The 19,041-nt window shown below is 41.5% G+C and overlaps 1 protein-coding gene across 5 annotated transcripts in view; it reads left to right on the forward strand.

Moving 5' to 3' along the window:
* Positions 1–9,012: 9,012 nt before the first annotated feature.
* PACSIN2 (protein kinase C and casein kinase substrate in neurons 2) overlaps positions 9,013–19,041 on the forward strand; it is a 65,664-nt gene continuing 55,635 nt past the window's right edge. For 3 of the 5 annotated variants that reach the window (XM_068401559.1, XM_068401563.1, XM_068401564.1), the window contains exon 1: positions 9,013–9,152. The gene's annotated coding sequence lies outside the window, so the exon portion shown is untranslated. Of the gene's footprint in view, positions 9,153–9,850; positions 9,910–11,794; positions 11,875–19,041 lie in introns of those variants that run through there. The other 2 variants (XM_068401560.1, XM_068401562.1) reach the window with 2 other exon arrangements.

Genomic DNA, 19,041 nt, shown 5'->3' on the forward strand with positions numbered 1-19,041 from the left:
TTGGCTGTTGCTTCCACTTGCATTTCCACCAGTTATTGGGCAGTTATTTATAAATGTCAATGTGCAGTTCTAGTTGTCTTTATTCTCCTTCCCCCTTCTCCCTTTTTTTTTCTTTTTTTGATGGTGGAGTATTGTGGAGAGAAAGATGAAGGAGGCTGAGAGTTGCAAATGTCCGTGTAGCCATAATACACCCTAATCCAGATGCCACGAGTGCAGCGATACTCAATCTCTGCCTGCCACAGCAGGCCACATGCTTTGCCCTCCTGTGTGGCAGGCCACTAAAGTGCGTGCCAAGTAAACATAACCTCTCCCAAAAGTTTTGTGTTTCTTGAACACATAAAACAGACCACCTGCACCACAGAAAATGTCAGTCATTTTCCTGCTTTTGAAGGTCCTCATAGGAGAGTGCAGCTACTTGCAAACTGCGGGTTTTGGGACAGTTGGTGCTGATGACTCTCAGTCTGAACACAATCCGGCAAGAGCAGTTTGGGCTGGGGAGGGAGGGCAGATGTGGGCTGGGCTGACCAGTACCCTTACACGTGACCTGGGATTCATCCTTGCAGCAAAGAATGAAATATGTAGACTGAATGAGTCACTCTAAGTGTAATCCTCATCTTGATTAATCTTATATGTTCCATTAAAATAAAGACCAAAATCCAGCTGATTCTCTGGTCATCAGACTTGAATCTCTCACTGGCCTCTACAAAAGCATATTCAAGTTGGCTCTTGAAATAAGGCTAAGAAAAGAGATTACTGCAGGATAGTAAAGCTCATCTAAATTCCAGGTCTCATAGCTTTTGGGGTTGGAGGTTTGTGTTTGGTTTGTTTTTTTTTTCTTAGTACGTAAGTGTGAGTCTTTCTTGTATATTTGAACCTTGACAGGTAAGCTACTCTTAAGTAGATGTGTGGTCAGATATTAAGTGGTGTTTTAATGATGTGGTATTTAGTGGGCAGATGTTTCTGGCTTTACCCCCAACTGCCTGTTACTAGGAAGTATGTGACAGCCTTAGGAACTGTGAGGCTGTAGTACATAGTATTTTGTAGTATGGTTATATTTCTTATAGGCAGGCAACACAACAAGGATACTCTGCTAGAAGGAAAATGGAGCTTTCTCTCACTTGCGTTTTCACTGCTTATGATTAGTTTCTTTAGTAGCTTGGACAAAGGATGCTGTTGTAGTTTTGTTCTGTCGTAACAGCAGCACTAGCAAAGATGGCTACAACAGAATGATTACTCCTTCCCTTTATCTTCTTTCCTGTTCATGCAGCCTACACTGATGGGACTTTATGGGCAAGAGGTATATTGAGAAATGTAGACTCTGGTAAAAAAGTCAACTTCACACTGTTACTTTTTGAGTATGTAGAAGCCATAACATACGAACTGAGCTACAGTGACTTTCAGCCTCCCTTTTGGGAAGGCTTAATGTGAGAGCAAAAACAGGTCTGGGTTATTAGGATTTATTGCTGTAGAAGGCTTTGGAGACTTAATCCAGGCAATACATTTTAGCTGTAATTTCACAATGAACCAAAACTGATGGTAGCATCTAAATAATCTTGTTCTTCCAAACTTGTTTGTAGATGATACTCGGTGTTGGCAATGGTGTCTTTACAGCTAGACAGTGAATTGAATGAGGGCCTGCAGAAAACAGACATTGCCAAGATAGAATGGGAATGGCACTACCTGTAATATTACTAATATTGAATATTGTTATTTATTTGTTTGGGTGTTTTTTAATGGCTTGGAAAATGTCAACTCATTTGAGCTTGCACTCTTTATTACTCAGTATAATAATGCATCTCTTTCTTACAGTCCTAACTATTGAAAAATTGTCATCATGTTAAATCAGTGGAAGTCTTACTATTGCTTTCAAACAACCGTCCCAGTGTGTAGCAGATATATTTCATTCACGTATAGTATTTGCAGAGCAGTATTTTACATGGAAAATATTTTTGTAGCAGAACTGTCGATTTGGAACAAGCAAATCCTTCTCTCTGGCCACTGTAGTATTGGGGCAGCATATTTCAAACACTTGAGGATGAAATATCTCTGTGAAATATCTCTGTAAAATATCTAGTAAATTATCATTACTACCTCAAAATCAAAACATTAAAGTCTTATGGGGTGGGGAAGCTCCAATAGGAATCTTTGGCTGTATAGTACTTAATCCCAGAAGCAGAATTTAGATTTCAAATGCTGAAGTCGCATTTTACACATTATATCTCCAACCAATGTATTGCTAGTAATTCATCCTGCTGACCCAAACATGAATTCAGTAATGCAATGTTCTTCTTTAAAGAGCAAGAAGTCAAACGGACTGCAGATACAGTGACCCTCTCTTCCTGATCGCATTCCACTTTCTTTTTAAAAACAATAGACTAGTGATTAGCTACATCAGACTTTCTCCTCGTTTCCTTTTCCAACAGGCTTTTTGCAGAGGTTGAAGACCTAACTATATTTTCACTTCTAATACATGAAAAACCTATGCATGCAAAGGGAGTTTTAAGGAACAAAACTGAAATAAGATTAAATTCTAGATGACTAAAACTGGCTTTCTGATTATCAGTAACAAACAAACCCCCAAAAACTTGCAAGCAAGAAGGAAGTCTCCTTTTTCTATGAAGAACTTGGAGCCTTACGTACTGAAGTGAAATGTTCTTGAGAAACTCAAAATTAGGAACACCCATTGATATGTAATATCTATTTTTTCCCCATAAAACCTGTTGAAAAATACAATGCTTCTTTGAAGGAATTTGAATAAGGCAAGGGTCATGTTCTGTGTTAGCTGGAATGAGAGTTTGCTCTGTGCATGAAGCAGCTTGTCTGCAGACTCAGAAACAGGAGGATGACAAGGAAACAAAAGCAGTCATAGCTAATAATTCTGGAGGAGGGAGAGGAGTGTAGTATGTGGATATTACCCTGTGAAGTGCTTGTTTGTACATGGCCTTGAAAGGTAAAGGTGAAAATCTGGTAAGGGGGAAGAGAAACTGGAAATGAAAACTTTAATTGCCTACACAGGGATAAAATCTTAAACCTTTCACTCCTGCATCCTTAACTAAATCTATTGCTGGAGTAGCACAGAACTAATGGTACAAAGTGGTGTAGAAACTGATAATAGCCTGGGGCATGCTCTGCTATCAGCTGAAACTGAGGTGATTAGAAAGATGTATACACCACTTGGGGCATGCGTCTGCTATACGAGTTAAGGGGAATTGACTAAAGGTGTGATGCTAACTTGTATAATAAGACGTTAAACCTCGTGTGGATGCTCTTATTCAAAGGTAAGGTAGCTCTTTTTGCCAGAGCCTAATTCTCCAAAAGATCGAAGACTATTTTACCTCTGGCTGAGAGGGCTTAAGTGGGCTTAAATCTGAGTGACTGCAAGCAGACAAGCTACAAGCAAACTTTGGCCCTAGGCCAGTCATCCTCCAAATGTATCTAACTGTAGGATAAAGAAACTGGTTTGGCTTTCAGTGGAGCAAAATAAATCAGAAATAACAGTGCTCAAAAGTTCTGACTTCAGCTAGTGTAATAACTTGCTGGGCAGAGCTAAAATAAACGTGTGTCTCAGTCCTAAAATACTGTTCTTCATACGCTCAAGTGATCACTGGTATAATGACAGTATTGTGTGAATAGACATGCTCTAAACAGCTATGGGAATTGTTATAATGACATCAGTGTAGAAGGAGCTTATTGCTAGAGTTGAATAGTGGGGCTTGCTTCCTGGGTACTAACCTTTCTCCCTATTAATTCTTTGACATGGAAGGAATTAATAAGATTCCCACAGAATAGCTTCTTCACATGGCTTTAGGAACTTAATTAGAATAAAAGAAACAGTATTATCCCTAAAGCTACTTTGTTGCTGTTAGCTTTACAATAGAACTTCTGCCTAAAACTTCCCCGTCTCCTGATTCACTTCCTGCTATAAACTTAGCAAAACAATAGACATTTCACAGAAGATACATAGTCCTGCGTTTCAGCAGCAGAACACGACAGGCAGAGCTCATTTGTCTGTAGTAAAGGAAGGGCTTTACTCTGTCAGTATAAACTAGTGCTGTTTCTGAAGTAGTTACTGTTCAGTTTACTTAGGTGGAAAAAACAGAAGGCAACTAACATTTTGTGCCTGCTTTATTAAAGTAGCTCACTCAAGCCTTCAGGTCAGTGGGAAAGACTCCGTGCCATCTGGTGCGTAGGTATCAAAATTAACACTGGTGTCCATAGCTAGTTATGCTAACCTGTAGGGTTCCTTCACAAAAACAAACAAAAATGTTATTCCTGTATTCTCTGCAGATAATAAATTAAATATGTATAGCTGGGAAAAGCTGACTTTAGCCACAATTTTGTTAAAAATGTGATTATTGAGAGGAAAAAGGAATATAAATTAGTATTTTGGGAAAACTGATTGTTTTTACTGAATAGTAGGAAGTTGTTTGTGCTAGACTGTATTTTTTTTCACTTTTTTTTAAGTTGCTGTCAAAGCTCAGGCAAGCTCAAAGAAACTCCCCGTACTTGAAGCGGTCCATAGCCAGAACTTTCCCAACTGTTATGATGACATAGAGATATCTTTACCATTGACAGAGAGTCTTCTATGCCTTAATTATTCTTAAATTTTGAACCTATTAAAAGCATATCATTCACATCTGAGATAATCACAGACAATTGTTGTGAAATAGAAAAGTTTGGACAGTATGAAACACTAATTAAAAACATTAATTTGAAAAACAAGGACATAATAAAGAATGTTTCAGTCAAGAACATGTCTCATATGTGAAAAGTTCTTTCCCAGTGAAAGCTGGGCAGTGAAACAGTGAAATTGATTTGAGTGGCATTAAATTTAATATACTGAAATTCTGTGTCATTGGTTGGCATATATAATGACTAATGGCATTACATTTGCAGTCAAAATACGGTTCAGGATTTAAATTTAGATTTAAAGTGTAAATAAATAAATATATATAACACCTCGGCTTTCTTAGGTAGAGAGAAAAGTGAAGAGAATGCTGAAATGTTATTGCAAGAGTCAAGAAACACCAATAAAAATTGCACTGAGTGAAGCCAAGAGACAGAATTTCTTTACAAAGAAAGTATTAGTGCTTAAAAGGACACATGGAATTTCTGAGGACAGCAGAAGACACAAGAAGCATATTTAAAAATAGATTGTGTTAAAAGTAAAAATAACCGTGGGATACTTATCTAAAATGAGAGGATTTTTTTTTTTTTCCCCAGAAACTTCCTGTCCTGTTCCTAATAGTCTAAATCAAATGCTCACCAGTGGGGCTGCATAGACTGTTAGCCAGCCTTTCTTCTAAGAAAAAAGATTGAGATAGTCTTTCCCAGGATGACGCATTCTGAATATAACTGAAAATGTTCAGAGAACAACTGACTTTTAATATTTAGGAAAAAAATATCAAAAAGACTAAAATCGAAAAGATTAATATGTTAAAGTATGATTGACTATCAGTAAATTATTTACAGCATCATAATAGTGTCATCACGCTGGGAGGTTGCATGGCTGATGATAGATATAATTAGACCACTAATCTCTTTTAATTCACTACAAGAAAAACTTAGTGTCTGAATATGCATAAAGATAATTTACATTTTTTAAATTGAAAAAAAACAGTATTTTATTAACCACTGAGGGGTATTTCCCCAAGCAGTTTTTCAAGTACATATATGTATTTATTCAGCACATGTGGCCTCAAGCCAGTATATATTTATACATATATTAAACTATGTTACTATAAGTAATGAAGTCAAATTACTGCACCAGCATGTACATTAATCCCCACGCAGACAAATTCAGCTTTCATATATAGAGGTAATTCACAGGAAGGTCAATAGTGTTGATCCAAAAAGTAGACTAAGACAACTCTAATAATGTTGCTTCTGAATTGTTTCAAATGGTACACTTGGAAAAGGGGCAAAAACTTTACAAATAAAAATGTATTTTTAAAATTCTGATAGCTGTTATTGTCTTACTGGCTTCCAAGGGTGTCTAAGCTTTTTTCATCTAAATGTAAAAAGCATAGGAAACACCTTGTAACCAGAAGAGAATATTCAGCAGCTTGAAAATACTATTCCCTAAAGTGGTCCCTCGAGAAACCTCCAAATAGTAAATTAAAAGGTTCACATAAATTGTCTTTTGGTGAACTAACTTTTTTCCAATTAATAGTCCTGCCTTTACCTTTTTATCTTTAAAATTATAACTTCATAGCATTTATAAAGATGTTAATAGACTTATAAAGATGTTAGTAGACTTATAAAGAAGTTAATAGACTCATAAAGATGTTTAAGTTAAAAGTTGGAAAACAATTGTTATTGCTCAAGTTGCGTTAAAATCTGAATCCAGTTGTTGGTACAAAGACGTTGTGTAAATTACTCATTTCTGATCACCCTCCATTCCCTTGGAAGGCAGAACCAGTTTAAGTTCCACATGAAGAGGACTCCGAAAACAACGCCACTGCCTTTGCACTATGACATGAGAGCTAAATTTACTGTACCTGTATGTATAGGTATATATTTTTTAAATAGTAGTATAGTATATATATGTAAATACAGTAAATATATATGTAAATATAGTAATAAAATATATACAATGTATATATACATGCTATAAGTAATAAGTAATATATATAAAATATATATAAAATGTATAAGCAGCACAGAGGCCTAGCGAAGTCCATGCATGGGATGCATGGCAATAGCTGATTTGAAGAAAAAGGTGCTATTTTCCTCGTTGTTAAAAGACTGTCTGATAGTTTTTGCAACCAGACTCAGGGCCTGAATATACATATCTTGCTCCATTTACAGTCGTTGCCCCCATACTGGCCTAATATAAGAATGTGAGCCCTGTTTTTCACAGGCTGTAGCATATATGTGATTGGCACTGCTTTTGTGCACAGTGAAGTGATTTTGGGGGCACAAGGTGGTATTCAGTCAACTCTGTGTGGAATAGTTGGGGGTTTTTTTGTGTCAGTCCACCACTGGCTGCAGGTTGAACTGCTGTCCTCTGCTGAAATGGAATTCCCTTTCATCACAGTATGAACTTAGTTCTACCAGAGAGCGCTACGATTTACGCTGAATTCCTGTTCTGTTTCTTCAATCTTTGAACAAGTTTGAGCATTATTTGACCATACAAAGAGATGAATGACTGTTTTGATGTTGAGGTTGAAGAAGGTCTAAGTGTTCTGGCAGGGAGGATTTCCAGCTTTGACAATGCTCTAGGCAAAACGGAAGCTTGATGCGTGTCCATACAGAAAGAGCTGTATTTATGATTATATGTATCACTTGTAATCTCCTGTAAAGAGAGCTGGTTTATGCAGAGCTTGGTCTCAGATTTAATGAGACAGACTGTGTGGAAAACTAAAGCGCGTCTGTGGTCAGAAGTGAGAGAAGAAACAATAAATTTCAAGATTCCTCCTCTCAGATGTGAACTTTTAACTTTCAACATAGGAGAGAGAAGAAAAGGAGATTAGGGAAGGGAGAAATCACATTATATCTTAGAAAGCTTACCAACCTGACCAAATTTTGCAGTAATGTTAATTGCGACTAATTCAAATCAACTTTTTAAGGCGTTTCTTCGGAAGGTAAAATTTACCCCGGTGCTGTGGTCTCACAGTCCTACTGAGCTAATCTAAATTCCCAGTGAACTTAAAACTCCTTAAGTTAATGAGTCACGCACTTAGTGAAAGAGTACAGGAAGACTTGGCGTCTATGCTGATTATATGCAGAGTTGCATAAGAAACATGGCCAAGAGGAAAGTACTCTTAGGACTGTTTTGCAGCCCTACCCAATGATCCAGAACTCTTGCTGTCCTCAAACCAGGCTGTCCTCTGGGACAACACTGGAGCCAGATCAGTGATGAGAAGGGAGATGGGAGGGGAAATGCTGGAACTGGTGGAGGAGAAGGCAAAGGCTGAAGGGACGAAATAAGGTTACTGTGATGGCTGCTGCTCGGAACTTGAAATAACCCCATCTAAAACAAATAAGTCTGAAAGATAGGCAAGTGCCGGAATAACAGTTCTGCCTGTGATACTATTCCAGTATCGCGTACCTCCGCGCACAGAGGTTTAATCAAATCAGTAATGTTATTTTAAAGGTGGCTCTGTCCTTGAGCCACCTCTGTCTCAAACGCAGCTGACAGACCAGCCCGCGAAGTCCCGCGCTGTCTCCCGCAGCAAGAGGCGGCTTCAGCTGACAGAGCGGAGCCGGAGGAGAAGCGTAATAAATGCAGCACCCTCATTGCCGCATTGTGGTGTCAGAGGGCACTGCGTTACACGGCGGGGCCGCCGCGGGAGCAGCAGGGAAATCAAAGCCTTCACCACCTTCGGGCGTTAAAGAGTCCCTGTCACTTTTCAGGATCTATCGGCTCCATCAAATTCCGCTTCGGGAAACAAAATCTTCTGCTCGTTCACGGTCCCCGGCAGTGGAAACGCGACACAAGCGCGATGTTTTTATTCGCGTCGCGCCCTGCCACGTCCCGCAGCCAGCCTTAATGTCAGCGGTTTCCGACCACGTATGTACCTATCTACCCGTGCAGAGCGGCTGCCCTCTCGGCGAGCCGGTCGGGGGGGCAGGCTGCCCGGCAGGCGCGGGGTGGAACCCGCTGGCACCGCCGGACGCAGACGCGGACCCCGCCGCGCCGCAGCGGCCGGAGCCCCCTCATGAAGTGCCCCCCGAGCCGGGGGCTCGGCCCGCAGGACCAGCGCGGGGACAGGCCGCGGGACACGCCGAGGCGCCCTCGGTGCTAACGGCCTCCGGCAGCCGCTGGAGACCTCACGCCGGCCGCGGGGCCGCGCCCATCACCGTCCCGCGCCCCCGCCTCCCGCCGGCTACCTTTGCCCCCACGGCCCCTTCCAGCCCCCGACGAGGAAGCAGCGTTAATTGGCAGTCGCGGAAAGCCAATGGGCAGCGGCGGGGCGGGAGTCTGCTCTTCGCCTTTGCCCAATCGAGAGGCGGCTGGGCGTCCGCCAATCGGAGGGGCGGGGGAGGCGGGCGGGCGCGCGCGGGGGGCGGCAGCAGCAGTCGGTGCGGCGGGGAGCGGCGCGCTGGGGCTTCTCTCGCGTTCCTCCGCGCTCTTTCGCCGTCTCGTCAGCCCTCTCTGTTCTTCGCCGCTGGCAGGCACGGGAGACGGGCAGTTCCCGGCTCTTCAGGTGAGGGCGGCGCCGCCGTCGTCTTGGGCCCTGGCTTCAGGGAGAGGCTTGAGGCGGAGGCCGGGGTTTAGACCCTGTCGGAGCCTTTGCGGGGCGGGGAGGGGGCGCGGAATGGCGGGCGGCGGGATCCCACCGGCGAGGTCCCACCGGCGGGCGCGGGGAGGGCCGTTGGTTCAGCCGTCGCGCCTGGGCTGACGGCGGCCGGCGCTGCCGGTACCCTGTGGCGGGGTCGGGCCGCGCGGGGCGGGGCGGGGCAGGGCAGGGCAGGGCAGGGCGGGTGTCGTGCCGTGAAGGCCCCGGTGGGTGCTGGGGGGTCTGTGACCCTGCGGTGAGGCGGGGGCGGGCGGACGGGAGTGACAGTGCCGAGGCGCGACGGCGGCGCGGAGGGGCAGCGGGCGCGATGGGGGCGCGGGGTGGCGGGGCGCTGGGGAGGGTGCAGGCCGGCGAGCCCCGCGGTGGTGTCGGGGCTTCCTCTCCGGCGGGCGCGGGGAAGGTGAAGCTCTCCTTGCACGGAGGCTGGCGGGGAAGGGCAGGGCCGGGGCTGGAGAGGAATGACGACACTGGCCGTGGGGAGGCTCCGTTCCTGTAGGAGGGAAGAGCTCGCTGCTCGGGGAAGTTTAGTGACCCACTCGGTGGTGGTGACGGTTTTGGTTTTGGGAAGGGAGGGGAGGAAAAGAGGGCGAGGAGGGAGACCCAAAATTGAGCCGTTGGATTTTTCCTCCCGGCTTTGAAATCCCGGCGTCCTGGCTGATAGCAGGTAAAGATGCTGATTTGGTGGGAGGAGGTGTTTCGACGAGGGAGAGTGAGGTTTTAAATGGCTCACAGCGTCCTAAGTACCGGTAATGACACAGCTAAGTCAAGCTTCTTGGTCTTGCCATTGCCACCTTCTCTCTTGACTTTCCCTTATTGGCTTGTGGAAAGAATCTCCTCATCTCCCAAACTGAAACGTCTGTGTGAGAGACAGAAGTCTCTTTATGTGCATTGAGGCTACCTGGTTAGAGAAAGACTGGGCATCTACAGTGTCTGCCTGGCTTGCTGTATCCATTTTTCCCGGCTGCTTGGCTGTCTCTGGTTGGAATGACTCAGAAGCTGATAGACTCAGTCTTCTGAGGCTTCATCCTTTTGCCCTAGCAGTAAGGGAAGCCAGAAAGGTGCGAGTGACATAGGCTGTCCTTTGTAAACTGAATGTCTGAAAACTAAATGTAATCTTGCAGTTTTAAATGTCCAGTTTTCTTGGTAGCCATTCTTGATTAAAACCATAGATTAGTTAGGATAATTTAAAACAAGTACACCATTGCTCACATTTCAGTAAGTTTGATCTTTTGTACATGACCCAGACTGCAGTAAAAAATGAGCCTTCGGATGTGCTAGACACTTTTGTTTTCTTCTGTTGCACTCCACGACCTCACAACAGACTGCTTGAATGGTTGCCATAAGACTGTTTTCTCTTGCTACAGGGGGGATTTTTTCCCTTCTGCTAATGTGATTTAATTTCAGAGTTTGTTCAGCCCTTCTTTAAAGACAGAAGCTTTCCACTGCTTTGAAAAGGTAGAAACATTAGCAGTGCATTATTATAATTGTCATAGTGAAGACTGCATTATGTAAGCAACTGAGTTTTCATTCTGGTTTTAGTGCAACAAAAAGATTATTCTTATATCTGTGATGAGACCCATACAAAAACATTGCTTCATTGCTTTCTTGGGTGGGGGGAGGGAAGACTTCTATTTCTGCTTAAAGGTGAGAGGTAGCTAAAACAGTTTGCCAGCTGTATTTCAGATGGGCAAAACTTCTTAATTGTGTTTTTAACTATTAAGGGTATTAGCACCAAGGGCTAATGTGCTTACTCTTTCATACCAGTACCTGCCTGAAATTATATTTCATCAAACTTGCAATTTGCCTTCAAAGATAAGTTATATTCTGCCAATTATGACAGAATCAACTTAAATGGTAGCATGTATTAGTGCACGGGGCATGTTTAATTAGCACAATGCAACATCATTTTAAAGATCTCTGATCATACTGTACCACAGCTTAGGTATGGTATAAGCAGGAGAGGAGTGCAGGTGCTACCTTGTCCTCTGTAATGTTAACCTTGGCATGGCTATTAGTGTTCAAGTGCTCCAGACTGCCCTTGGTGCATAGTTTACAGTTCTAGAGTCAGTTTCTTTGGCTCAGGTCTATGTGTTGTGCAGTGCCATACTAGAGTAAACATTAAGAACTGCCCTGGGGGGGTTAAACTGCATACCACACATCAAGCAACAATATCAGTGTTAAAAGGAAGGTACATAGCACAATTGCAGTTAGGGATGAAATAGTTTATTAATGGTTGATAGGCAAAACTGTTTTGGAATTATTTTTTTTTATCTGAGTGTTTTTTCTCTCATTTTGAAGATGGTGTGCTGCGAGTGGATGCAGTAGTTAATATCAAGCTGACAAATTAGATGGCATTTACAATTGCTGGGCTTGATGTTAGCTGTATGCGTCTTTGTGGGTGGTCTTAAGTGTTCTTTAACTTTTTTTTTAACTGTCATGTTCATGAGATTTTCTATATTCCACAAGTCATCTCTGTAACAAAAACGTCATTTTACTTTGTAGTATATATTTAGTTGTATTTTTCTAATTTTTCTTTTTTATTCCTTTAGTATTTGAAATACCATTATAGTAACATGGCTTTCTGACTGTGCAGTGATATTCTGGGCAACATTTTGATCTATGACTGTTTGTAAGTAATATTTTCCAAAAATACCTAGATGATATATTTTTCTAATGGGTAGATGTCTGCTTTCTTTTGTTGTGTTGGGGCACTTGAATGTTGGTCTGAGAATCAATATTGTGAACCTGTTATTTTTACCAGGTGACATGTTTGGATGATTTAGTGTTAGGGATGAGAAGTTTTGTTCTCCTGGTCTGTTTATACAGCATATAGGTACCTTCTCCTTCTCTGGAGCTGAGCGAGCTATGCGCTTAAAGATGCTCTTAAGTCAATTCTGTGCTTCCCTGATTGTGGTTAAAATGAGCCTAAAGGTTACTGTGACTTGAATCAGTAACCTGTAAATGCGGGACAAGAGACTTCTGTGCTTGTCACAGGAGTGGCAAAGGATAAAATGCTTAGTGTTGCTGCTGGTCTAGAATTGCCTGTGCTTGTATGAATCCGTGGGAGTAATACAAACTAGCTGAAAGGTAGCTTTCTGCTTCTGAGACAGTGCATGGTTTTCTCAGTGTGGGAGTAGCAGGTCTTGGAAAATGTTGTATCTTCTCGTAGAATCAGCCAGGAGAACAGTAGATGCAGTTTGAAGGTGTTTTTTTTTTTTTTTTAATAGATTTGTTTAAACATGCACAACATGAACAACTTTTTCGTAACATAGGATTTAATTCAAATTTTGTCTTAATCCATAAAACTTCAAGAAGTGGCATTGTTTCTTTCAATTAAACCTAGTCATTGATTTTTGTCTTGACTTAATGTAATGATGAATTGTTCTCATGAAAAGGAAGAAAGCAGGAAATAACAGTGGTGTAACTGTACTGAGATAAACCGAGCTAAGTATTCTGAGTCTGTGGTTGACTAGAACGCTGTGCGTAATATGAATGTTACCTGGCTAGTTGGGTCACTGGGGTTGAGAATAACCTGAAGTCGATAGTAAAAAGGCTGTTGTGTCCCAGGGTTGGTTCCCAGTCTACAGTCATAGTCAAATTTGTCACGAGACTTGAATGTCATTCCTTTATGTGCTATCCTGCAAGGTACCTTGCTTGGGGCAAAGGAACAGTCAAAATTTCTCTAATGGTGTTGGTCTAGAATCTGCCTTGATGTGTGCTCCTTGAAGTGCAACTGATTCTGCTTGAGCCACTGGGAACTGGTGTGCATTGGTGGAGTCCTGTGAATCTTGGTGGACAGGATGTGTCAATATTTGAGAAGGTACCCAGCCCTAATTAGTAAATAGGGATAGAGCTAGCGTGGACATTGTAGCACTGCACAGTAATGAGCTCTGAAGCAAAAAGAAAATGGCTCTGAGGCTTTAAGTGATGTGGTTTGGTTCAACTTTTTAGAATATGCAAATATTTAAAAACTGTTCTGGCTTACACAACATGATGTAAATATTTTGACAGTGTTGGAAACCTGTGTCTTGCAGTGTTTGTTTTTGGGCCAATGCATGTTATTAACCCTTTTTTGCTTCTGTAGGATGCTGCTTTAAGTTAAGAATTCCAAGGCATCTACAGACCTAAAATTTTAAACAAGCTTCTTTGCCTTTTATCATATATTCTAGACCAGTGAATAACAAACCAGACTACAATATAACAGCAAAAATGGTGAGGATAAGAGCAGTCTGTCAAATTGTTTTATTAAATATTTGTTTCAAACAGTTTTACTGAAACCAAAAAGGCTGGGTTTTATGTAATCTTTTGACATAAACTAGTAGATACCCTGAGAATGGGTGCCAGACAGGTTTTAAGTGACACTGTGAACTTGGAGGAGTTCACAAGTATGTGTGTTAAATATCTTCTCATGCCTGTTGTGATATATGTATTACAGAATCGTGATGTACTTGCAAGCTCTTAGCTTTTGATTATGAAGTAGTGGGTTGTTTACTAATATTAAACTGTATGACTGTGGTGTTTCTGTAATCTTCATTGTGAAGTGTCTTTTTGCAGAAGTGTGATATTCTGTCTTGTTATTATTGTGTCTTTGTACATGAGTAGCACAAATAGCACTCATAAATCTGATTTTTATGTATGATAATAAGTTAATCTCTCCCGTGTATCAGACTGATGCATTGCCAGCTGGTGATTGTAACAACAAAAGGTGTGTATTGACTGAGCTCTGAAAGCACTGGCAGAGTTCTTGTACCTGGCACCTCGAACTCTGCTTTCTGAGCATAGCCAAGGGTTCTGGGTTCCAAAACCAACGTGCACAGAACTTCTTAGCATAGTAATGGTAGGTGAATATTGAAATAAGAATTTTATTTGTTCTCAATAGCAGATGCACAGCCATACTTCAGTAATCTTTTAAGCTTATGTGTTGTTTTTTTTTTTTAATTTCTGACTTAATAGGTCAAATAAATGGTGTGGGGTGAATATGCTTAATGTGTCCTTAAAAGGGGTAATGTGAAGTACAGATTTCAATAAATTATCTGCCATGAGTCATAGGACAAATAGGACATCTTTTTAGTTTGACTTGCACCTCTGATCCTCTCCCTTAATAGAGGCTTTCTTGGCAAATTGACAGATACCTGGCTCACTGCTGAGTGGAACTGCTGCTTTCTTGCCAGGAGAAATGATAAATCTGTAACAAACAGGTCTAGGTATGTTAAAGCAACTCTTTGTATTTAATGGAACTGCATGTATATAACATCAATTTGTTGGCATGCTTACTTCCACAGTCCTTGAATAACATTATTATAAGCTTTTTTCCCTAAAGTCTTTAGGTTCTCTCTGTCCCTTAGTAGTTACAGTTAAAAGCTTCAAAACTCTTTTCTTGTTTTGTTGTTTACCTGAAATAATCTAACCAGTCTAAGTAATCTAATATCTGGTCAGCATACAATTGTGCTTAACTTGTAGGAGCCATTGAGCAGCTTGGTTAAGCTCTAGGGTGAACTTAACTGAATGGAATTATTCCCAAGTTCTTGTTGCGTTGAGGTGATGGTTCCATTCCAAAACATGAGTGCTCTGTTTTACGTGTGAGAACTGAAACTGGGTAACCATTTCCTTTAAACAACTCTTCTTTAATCTTTGTGTGTTAAACATAAAGAATGCTGTCAGTCTTGTGTCATTCAAATACAGTGAGAAGTAAATTGAGTGGTTAGCTGTTCCTCTTGGGGCAATTAAATTCCTTAGAAGCTCTTACGGCCACAGATGGGAGTATTGCCATCTTATTGATTATTTATATTGGTCCACTATTATGGTAGGCCACTAGTGTTTCCATTGGTTTACACCAAGTTTAGTATATTTTAGTGCCGTTCTGCTTTCTACTAGCCGTTTTTTTGGCCCAGAAAACTTCTAGGGCTGCGAGTCTTTCTTGCTTTGGGTTGAGGTTTTTGTCTTTTTTGAAAGCTGGTTCAGTTGAAAGTAGGAACAACCAGTACATATGGATAAAGTATGATCAACCAATAACCTATGATTTGTAGTGCCAATTCCCAAAGAATCTTTCATGCTGTCATAAGGAAACAGAGTCCTAAATGGAAAGATAAGTGAAACAAGTTGTATGCTGTTACTGTATCATTGATGGCCTGTGGTGGGTTGACCTTGGCTGGATGCCAGGTGCCCACCAAAGCTGCTCTATCACTCTGCCCTTATCAACTGAACAGAGGAGAGAAAATGTAACGAAAGGCTTGTGGGTCAAGATAAGGACAGGGAGAGATCACTCACAAATTACTGTCATGGGCAAAACAGACTCAACTTGGGGAAATTAACTTACTTTATTGCCAATCAAATCGGGGTAGAGTAATGAGAAATAAAGCCAAATTTTAAAACACCTTCCCTCCCACCCATCAGTTTTTCCCAGGCTCAACTTCACTCCCGATTTTTCTCTACCTCCGCCCACTGAACAGCGCAGGGAAATGGGGGATGGGGGTTGCAGTCGGTTCATCACATGTTGTCTCTGCTGCTCCTTCCTCATCACGGGGAGGACTCCTCACACTCTTCCCCTGCTCCAGAGTGGGGTCCCTCCCACAGGAGACAGTCCTCCACCAACTTCTTCAACGTGAGTCCTTCCCACGGGCTGCAATTCTTCAGGAACTGCTCCAGCGTGGGTCCCTTCCGTGGGTACAGTCCTTCAGGAGCAGACTGCTCCAGTGTGGGTCCCCCATGGGGTCACAAGTCCTGCCAGCAAACCTGCTCCAGCGTGGGCTCCTCTCTCCACAGGGTTACAGGTCCTGCCAGGAGCCTGCTCCAGTGTGGGCTTTCCACAGGGTCACAGCCTTCTTCGGACACATCCACCTGCTCGGGTGTGGAGTCCTCCATGGGCTGCAGGTGGAATCTGCTCCACCGTTAACCTCCATGGGCTGCTCCAGCAGCTCCTCCCCCTCCTTCTTCACTGACCTTGGTGTCTGCATGGCTGTTCCTCTCACATATTCTTACTTCTCTTTCCCAACTGCTGTTGTGCAGCAACTTTTCCCTCTGCTTAAATATGTTATCCCAGAGGTGCTACCACCATCGCTGATGGACTCAGCCTTGGCCAGCGGTGGGTCCGTCTTGGAGCCAGCTGGGATTGGCTCTGTCGGACATAGGGGAAGCTTCTAGCAGCTTCTCACAGAAAGCCACCTCTGTAGCTCCCCTGCTACCAAAACCTTGCCACACAAGCCTAGTACATGGCCTAACAATGAATTTGATGGCAGTTGTATTAATACCAGAAGTCAGGCCTTTTGGTTTAATACATGCAATGATTTGACTCAGATTTTTTTTTTTTAAGGTGTTGTAACGAGATGTGCACCACTCATGTTGTCTGCAGAATAGGTAAATTTATTTGCAAATTTAGAACTAACTTCCTATTCTTCTGTTTCTTCCTTATATTCTTTTCTTGCAATTTTGGATTTATCCTCAGGATCATGTTTGGGAGATGGCTTTAATGAATAGGCACTTTTTAATCTGTGGATCACGCATTGACATTCTGTAGACACCTAAAGAGGTGATCTTTCATATAAATGAATTTTAATTGCTGCTGCTCTTAAAATGTTAAAGTAGTTTGATTATCCAGTTGCTAATAGTACATGGTACAAATGCAAAAGAATGATTAATAGATTTTAATCCAGGAAGGAACAATTTGTAATCATCTGTTCTTGTCTGAAGAAGACAAGCCATAGGACTTCTGTTAATAAATCCCTGTTGGAATTTGATATAGCCACAAAGAAAACTGCCCATTTAGAAAGAATGGATGCAGAGTCCACCACAACCCAGCTGGCTAATTAGTCCTGCTGTCTGAAACAGTACTCTTCTCCTATGTATGGTCAGATAATACATCCTTCTAACTGCCTACCTCACAGCACTTTGTTTATATTCTACAATTCATTGAGCATATTCAACTCAGTGTTCTCCATTTCAGAATTCTTCAAACTTGATGCCTAAAATATTAGGCTGTCTTTATGGGATAGGAAAATTAAACTTTGTCTTAGTACAGTCCAATGTGAATTCCAAATTAGCATCTTTAGCTTGTGCTCATTTTGACAAACAATCCAAATAGGTTTATCAGCACTGGATTCTCTGTTATTTACTATTTTCTCAGGCTTTTTCTTAAACCGGCTGTGCAGTAGATCAGTCATGCTTCCTGATTTTTTTGAGGTCACCGATAATAATGGTAAATAGCTTAGCAATAGCTCAGTGGATACATCCTGCTTTGTAATATTTCTTGACTCTGTATTTTGAGAGCTTTAAATAAATGTAATATCAGACTGAGCTTGTATCAGTCTGTATCTTAACCCGAATACCTTGTGATAGCAAGTTGAATGCTGTGTTGAAACTTATGTCCTCAGCATAGTCATTATCACTCAGGATGTTGACCTCATAAAAAGAGGATGCTGTTAAGAAGTTGGTTGTATTTATTTTTCTTTTTGCCTATGTAATAATAATTATCAACTTGTTATGCTCAAGTGGAATCTTGTTTGTTCTATTTTAATTGACTTCTTTAATTAGAACTTCTTAAAAGTTCATGACTTAGAGCCTTCCAAATGACATTTTAAAATTCTTGAACAAAAACTAATTTGGACATGCTTGTTTGGACTCCTAAGCCCTTTTGATTTCTAATTTGAGAACTAATAACCATATAACTCAGATAGGATTATTTGTCAGCATTCATAGATCTTCTGCCTCTGTTACTACATTAAAATGTTGATACCTTATGAATGATAGCATTGTTGCTAAGGTGGTTATAATAAGGACAATAAAGGAGCTTTAAATATATTTGAGGTCTACCACTACAACTATTTGTGTGTTCTTTCTGCTGTCTTTCATCATTCTTAGCTTTTGTTACATTTGTTACCATGAGCTTCCTCTCTTTTCCACCTCAGGTATACCTATTTCTGTAGCTACTGTGTTTTTTTCTTCTAATGTGGCTTTGGGAACAGCTATTAAAAAAATCTTGTGGGATTCCCTGTGATTCTTGCATGATAAAGTAATATTATTTTGTCAGATTGCCGAATTTGAGTTTTCTCAGTTGAAGCTGGAAATGGTCTGAGTCAACTCAGGACTGGTATGCAGGTAGTCACTACTTCTAGTTCTGTCATCCATTCTCTTTTAAGGTACACAGAGTTCCTTCATGTTGAATGCGATGTGCTCTTTGAGTTAGGACATTGTCACCTATAATGTATGTTAAATTCCATGTCAGTTTTAGATTTGGGGAAGTGACACATGGAATGTAGGTTAGTGGGACCAAAGGGCCCCACGGTAATGCGGCATTCTCCTTCACACAGCAGCTTGCTGCAGAGGGAGCTGACTGCGCTGTGTTGTTTAGCGTGCTTTAGTGGTTGTTGGCAGATACCAGTTAGTTCCCATGTGGAGCACGAGCTATTGGAAGACGTTCCAGAATGTCTGTGGAGTGTTAGTGTTCTTTAAAGTTGTTAATAATTCAAATGAGTAATGAATAGTATTGCAGAAGTGTCACCACTCCTTTCTTGACCACTTAATCCTCTCTACCTACGTTATAACCACTTACTAATTTCTTAGTCATGGGACTTGTACAGTGAGGTTTCAGTGACATTAAATGGGCTTGATTTACTTTCCTAAATGCAAAAGTCTAATCTTTTACTTGTGTGCCTACCACTTACACATCAACGATGAAAATATCTTTTTGTCTGTCTTTCGGGGTCTCAGACTTTCCGAAGAGTATCTTTTGTGTTGTATGTGTACTTGCTTATTCCTTTTGTTAGCATAACATCTTGTAACTTGTTAAACTAACTCAGAAGCT

The sequence above is a fragment of the Nyctibius grandis genome, chromosome 5 (genome assembly GCF_013368605.1).
Source record: "Nyctibius grandis isolate bNycGra1 chromosome 5, bNycGra1.pri, whole genome shotgun sequence".
In the NCBI taxonomy this organism is placed as follows: Eukaryota; Metazoa; Chordata; class Aves; order Nyctibiiformes; family Nyctibiidae; genus Nyctibius; species Nyctibius grandis.